This window comes from Monodelphis domestica, chromosome 3 (genome assembly GCF_027887165.1).
Source record: "Monodelphis domestica isolate mMonDom1 chromosome 3, mMonDom1.pri, whole genome shotgun sequence".
Classification (NCBI taxonomy): Eukaryota; Metazoa; Chordata; class Mammalia; order Didelphimorphia; family Didelphidae; genus Monodelphis; species Monodelphis domestica.
The window spans coordinates 334,078,105-334,085,388 of NC_077229.1; the positions used below are offsets into that span (position 1 = coordinate 334,078,105).

The window sequence follows — 7,284 nt, forward strand, 5'->3', positions numbered from 1 at the left end:
AAAGTATCATATTTGAAGTCATTCATTGGAGAAGTTGGGAGACAATCTCCTTAAGAACCAGATTGGGGGGGGGGGGGCAGTTGGGTATAGCTCAATGGATTGAGAGCCAGGCTCAGAGATGGGAGGTCCTGGGTTCTGACCAAAGATACTTCCTAGGTGTGTAACCCTGGCAAGTCGCTTAACCCTCATTGCCTAGCCCTTACTGCTTTTCTGCCTTATAACCAATGCACAATATTGATTGTAAGACAGAAGACAAGGGTTTAAAAAAAAGAACCAGATGGGAATTGAGGAGATTTATTTTTAATATGTACTGAATTATTTCTATATCTGAGTCTTGAATTAGAGGCTACAAACAGTTCTTTGCCCTTTGTACACTATCCCTTAGTTCTTAAGAACTCCAAGGAATATTCCTCTTCAAAGTCTGGTAAATAGGAAGGATAAATAATGAAGCTCATCTTGTTCCATAAACAAGAACCTATTTAGGTTAGGAGTTAATACATGACTGTTTACCATCACCCAGGGGATAGGGAGGGGTTGAGAGTTTTGGTGGACCACCTTCCAATTGGTTAAGATCCTTCATCTTCAATCTTGGAAACAAGGTAATATTTTAAGTGTCCCATACCTATAATTTTATACCCATAACAATGTTACATCTGCAGACTTACTGAGTGTTACTGTGGAAGAAAGTGAAGTGGCTTTCGTAAAGAAATCCAGGCATCAATGAAAAGTTCAACTGAACTGGCTTATTCATCTCTATTGTAATAGTTTCCTCCTCATTGTCAACATTATTTTCTGTAACAGTTTTACATTTCCACTTCTTAGTTCTCCACTGTTAGAAAATTTTACACCATCTTTTGCAGAAGAAATTACAAGATCTCCAGTATGACTGGAGAAATCCTGACAGATTTGTGCAAATACATCAGATGGCATTTTTACCACACAACTGTGTTCTTGTTCTGGAATTACAAGTTCTTCAACATCTAAATCCATTAATTTCACCTCATTGTCTGAAATTTTCTCCTGATTGGTACTTCAAGTATCAGCACAGGTGAATCTGCATTGTCTTTGACCCTTAGGATAATGATATCTTTGTTGTTGGCACATTATTTTGGACATGCTGGTGAGATTAATGCCTATGGCTACGTTGCACTCACAGTGGCTGGTATTGAGGCCCTCTGAGAGGAGGGTTAAGTTGCACCAGGGACATTTGGGTTGAGTCTATGCCAGAGCTGATGTCCTGGATAAAATCGGCACCTCCAGCACCTTCTTGGGATGGAGCCCCACACTATCATTGTCTTGAACATAGTGGCAAACAGGGAGAGAAGAGTAGGTGGTGGAGTTGTCATTCACTCTTGCTGCTTCTCCCTAACCTGTGCAAGGTTATTCTGCCCACTCTCCTTCAGTCAAGTGCATCAGCAGAATGGATATTCAGTGGGCATCATTTTGTTCATATCATTCTATCTATACAACTCTACAGTCTATTAGCTGATTGCATTAATTTATTCTTTCCCAAGGAGTCAGTTTTTATGGACCCATAGAAGAATATTTCAAAATTCCTGTTGTGTCAAATGGCATTGGAATTTTAAAAATAGCTCTAAGTCCGAGTACTGCCCTTCTGAAGATTTCTTTGTGTGGTTTCCATGATCTACAGCTTCACAAAAAAAGCTCTCCTATAGGTCTTTATAATTTCAAAGAAGATCTCCATCCTGGGGGCAGCTGGGTAGCTCAGTGGATTGAGAGTCAGGCCTAGAGACGGGAGGTCCTAGGTTCAAATCTGACCTCAGACACTTCCCAGCTGTGTGACCCTGGGCAAGTCACTTGACCCCCATTGCCTAGCCCTTACCACTCTTCTGCCTTGGAGCCAAAACACAGTATTGACTCCAAGGAAGGAAAGGGTAAAAAAAAAAAAGAATCTCCATCCTCAATGTAGGTTTTAGTCATGGTGATTCCACAATATGACTGCCTTTCTGCCCTCGGTGTGCCTCCTTCCCATGTACACACCTCCAATGGGCCTAGAGGTTTAGCGAAATCTCTAGTAACACAACACACACACACACACACACACACACACACACACACACACACACACCTTTGCTTCAAAGAAACAATTGGGGGACAACTGGGTAAGTTTATTTAAATTACTGAGGACTGCTCCTTTGTCATTTAAGGTAAAAGGATAGAACCAGAAAAGAACTAAACACTTCCCAAAGATGCCCAGGGACCTTGTGAATTAAATGTTCTTTTATTACATTTTAATTTTTCTTAAATATTTCCCCACTACATTTTTCAGCCACCAAAGTGACTTTCTTCTTTTCACATTTAATTTTTTTAATCTTTTTTCAATTACATGCAAACAAAAATTTTTAACATTTGTTTTTTAAAATTGTGACTTCTAAATTCTCTTCATTCTCTCCCCACTCCTTGAGAAGTCAAGGAATATGGTACAGATTATACATGTGGTATCATAGAAAAAAATGTCCATATAAGCCATATTGCAAAAGAAAGCATAGAGCAAAAAACCCAAAAGTAATAAAGTAAAAAAGTTTGCCTCAATCTACATTTGGACTCCATTGGTTCTTTTTCTGAAGATGGATGGCATTTTTTTTTTATCATAAATCCATTGGAATAATTTTGGATCATTGTATTGCTCAGAATAGCCAAGTCATTCACAGTTGATCATGCTATAATATTTGCTGTTACTGTGTACAATGTTCTCCTGCTTTTGTTAGTTTCTCTTTGCATCAATTCATAAGTTTTTCTGAAGTCATCTTGCACCTCATTTATTATAGTACAATAGTATTCCATCACAATCATATACAACTTGTTCAGCCTGAATCAAATTCTTTGTTTCTCAAGACCCACATAATGTGATTTGATAGACACTGCCTCACTTTGAAATGTTTTTCCCACTGTCTATAATTTATTGAATTTTATTAACAATTCATTGCTTTTGCTCTTTAAAGTTTTTCTTTTTTGGGGGGGGTGAGGCTTCTGGAGTCTCCCTTTAAAGTATAGATAGAAATATCATCTTAAGCTACCAATGGAAACCTTAGAGAATAGTAAACATCTGAGAGTAAAACTCCATGAAATAGGATTCAGAATAAATAAAGTAGTTTAGGGATCTAGTTGGTATTTTATGCCCGATGAGGGAAAATCAGTGATGAAAGAGGAGGTGAGGGAGTTCCAGAGACAACTTTGCTTATTTATTTTACCTAAAACCGATTTTGATATAACCACTATGCCACAATGCACAACACTTAGCTAGCACTGGAAGAGCTTAAACTATAAAATATGAAAGAGGGTCCCCAACACACCATGGCTGAGTAACAGCTTTTTCTCTCAGCTAGTATGAAGAGAATTAGTTCATTATTGGATGAAAAATAGGAGCCAAGGGAGTAGGAGAAGAAGGAGAAAAGGAAAGAGAAAGGAAAGGAAAGATGAGAGGAAATGAGAAAGAAGAGATAATAGATTTGAAACTGTAATTATGAATTAGGCACTGCTGGTGGAGCTATGAATTGATCCAACCATTCTGGAAGGCAATTTGAAATTATGCCCAAAGGGCTTCAGCCATACCACTGCTGGGTTTGTACCCTAAAGAGATAATAATGAAAAGTGTTTGTACAAAAATATTCATAGTTGCATTCTTTGTGGTGGCAAAAATTGGAAAATGAGGTGTCCATCAATTGGAGAGGCTGAACAAATTGTGGTATCTGATGGTGATGGAATATTATTGTGCTCTAAGGAATGATGAACTGGAGGAATTCCATGGGAACTGGAACGACTTCCAGGTATTGATGCAGAGTAAAAGGAACAGAACCAGGAGAACATTGTACACAGAAACTGATACACTGTGGTACAATCAAATGTAATGGACTTTGCTACTATTAGACAATCCCAAGGGACTTATGAGAAAAAATGCTATTCACATTGAGAGAAAAAACATGACTTGTCATTTGTTCATATGAGGGTTTTGGTTGTGTAGTGGAGAAGGAAGAAAAGAGGGAAAGAAAATGAACCATGTAAACATGGAAAATATTTTTAAAATAAATACAAATTTTAAAAAATTATGTATTAGGGTTTTAAGGTTTCATATATGAATTCCTTTGTCTATTCCATACATATAGACATGTTTGTATTAGTTGTTTGTAAAGTTCATGACTTTTTTTTAAAGTTTAAAAGTAAACATGACTCTCAGTGGACAGAGATCTGACTGTGGAGTCAGAAAACTTAGGTTCAATTCTTGCCTCTGAAATGTATTGCCCAAGGGACTGTGGGCAGGAATCTCTTTGATCATCAGTGACCCTGACCCAAGCAGATTTCTAATGCTGCAAGTTACAATGAAGTTATTGATTTGCATTGATAAAGAGAGATTTCTCACTAGAAGTTTCCCATATTGAAATCATGTGTCCAAATGATGATGTATGCACCCAAGCAGATTTCTAATGCTGCAAGTTACAATGAAGTTATTGATTTGCATTGATAAAGAGAGATTTCTCATTAGAAGTTTCCCATATTGAAATCATGTGTCCAAATGATGATGTATGCACCGTTACCGCCAACTCTCATCAACAGAAAGGTGATGGACTAAATACATGGAATGAGACATACATTTAAAAAAAATATGGCCAATGCAGGATATTGTTTTGCTATATTTATTTATAGCTATATTTATTATAGAAATTTTGCTTTTTTTTTCATTAGGGGAAAAGGAATAAGGAGAAAAAATACATACTTGTTAATTGAGAAAAATAAAATTTAAATTAAAAAAATCACAAGTCCAGATCAAGTATTGTATGTGTGTAAACTGACTGATTCTTTTTACATACTTATTCTTCTAGAATTAACCCAAACATGTTATTTTTGGGATGCCTTCCCTAATTTCCCTCAATAATCAATGCTTTCTCCTCACCATTTAATCCCTGAATTAAGCAAATATGACATTAAATACCAGTATCAGAATATAATTTCCCTAAGGATGGGGAATATTTTGGGTTTTTTTCTTTTTCTACACAATATTTAGCATGCTGTAGGTACTTAATATCTTTTAAATTGGTTTAACTTGAGTATCATCCTCATAAAACCAAATAGAGGGGGAAAAATTAATGTTTTGTTACTCTAATTTTGTAGATCTCTAATTCTAGAATTTTGTATGTCTGTATTTGTTCTGTTTGCATTTGTACTGTTTACCACTCAACCCAGAATGAAATAAAGTTAGTTTGGTTAGTTTTCACCATTTAAAAAACCCTAAACACCCCATTTCAACCTGCTGAATTAGTGTGTAGTCATATGTTTCCTAATTTTATTCAGACCTCCTATATGCATGGAGTTTTAAAAATCACTGTAACTGTCTTAGAGAGGTAGCAATGCATAGTAGATTTCGAGCTGACTGTAGAGCCATAAAGAAATGAACAAGATTTGTCTCTAACACATACTTCCTGTGTGCCTCTGGGCAAGTCACAGTGTCTCAGGGATCTAGCTGACTCTCAAACATGATAAATCCTAGGGACTATGCTGACCTGCATTGGTAATAGGAATTTTCATTCCTGAGAAGTTTCTTATTCTTCTTCTTATTAGTAGTAGTAGTAGTAGTCTCTCGGTAACCGAGGATGATGGTTGTCTTTGTACATTTTCATCTATGGTGTATAGATGAGTGTGCACAAAGACACTTGTGCGTGAAGGAGATTTAAGTGGAAAAGTCGATGCACAGAGACAGTCTCACTTTCTCGGAGTTGGAAGCCTGGGTCCAGTGGCATGAAAAATTGTTACACCTGGAGACTTCCTCAGCTGCATTGGATGGCCGTGTTTGCTTTTATAAGTGCAGAATTTAGCATAGTGCTTACCAGCAGGAGAGGGAAAGAGATTAGAGCTTGGTTTTACCACCCACAAAATAAATAAAGGTAATTTGGAAGTGAGGAAATATCAATCAATGATAATCAGCTTCTTATAATATGAAATCATAAGTCTATCCCTAGCGTTATGAATTCTCAATTTCATTCTAAAAATAACAATTTCTTTCCCTACATTTTTAATCTGATGTGAAAACAGAATTACTCTCCTTTGTCTTCTAAGGTATTCAATCAGCAACCTTTAACTAGATCAGTCAAGAACTTGGAATTCCCCTCCTTTCTAAATCAGTCAGAAACTTAAAGATCCTTTTGATAAAAGTTCACCCCCTCAGAGACAAGAGGTGGATCCCACAGACATTGTCCTTGGGCAGCGCTAGAAACTATGACTGGTTTCTGAGATGAGAGTTGGAGAGCTGATGGGTGGAGAAAACTGCCTATAAGTGGAACCCAGGTAAGCCCTCAGGATCTTCAGCTCTTGCAGCCCAACACTCTTTTTAGTAGGACACTGTCTTCCACAGGAAGCTCTGGGCAGCAGGACACAGGCTTCCTGTGGGACTCTTTCTTCAGTGAGACTTTCCTTGGCAGCTCAGTCTTTGAGACTCATACCCTCTTTGGTTGATGACATGCTTGACTGGAGATGCTCTTGTGGGCCCTTGAGATTTGCATTCGGATTCCTGTACAGGCTTTGGAGACACTCGGATTTGGACCTGACTGAAGGAGCTCCCTCTTGGTTTGGTGAGACACCTGCTAAAAAGACTATCATGACTCCTGACTGGAGATTGAGACTTGAGGGAGCCTTTGTCGGTAGTGAGCGGGATCCCATCAGATCGGCACTTAGGGTTTTTAGTTAGGCAATATTTTCTACCTCCTTCCTACCTTTCCCTATTTTTTCTATATTTCTATTAAACCAAATTGTTAAAAGCTACTAACAGCCTCATAACTTAATATTTAATTATTATAAATGGTGACCACAACCTTTATAACTATTACATTGAACATAATGTTTTTATATTGATAATTAATTCTTATTATCTTTAATTTTATCTAATTCCCAGAATTTTGAAAAAGATATTTGACATTTCATTTCGGCCTCATGATTTTTGACTTAGTAGGGCATTATATGGTTTTACATAATCTAATGAACTGGAATTAGTTCCTTTCACTTCTTGCTCAAAGTAAAATGATATAAATTTATCACCCCTAAAGAACTGGCATAAAGTTGTTATTTTTATATTTTTATAGATCCTTTTCTTGGAATTGATGTTGAGATTTTGAATCCACTTAGGTTCTATGGATGTTGATTATTATAAATTCAGTTTGATGATATTATTTCTTGGAATATTATTCTAATTTTGCTACTCTGGTTTGTTTAAGAAATTAGTTAAATATATGTCACTAGTATATAACCTCTATCAAGTTCTATCATGTAAGGAAAACA

The 7,284-nt window shown here is 36.7% G+C and overlaps 1 pseudogene; it reads right to left on the bottom strand.

Moving 5' to 3' along the window:
- Positions 1–566: 566 nt before the first annotated feature.
- LOC100617671 (proliferating cell nuclear antigen-like) lies at positions 567–6,669 on the bottom strand (annotated as a pseudogene).
- Between the last annotated feature and the right edge of the window lie 615 nt (positions 6,670–7,284).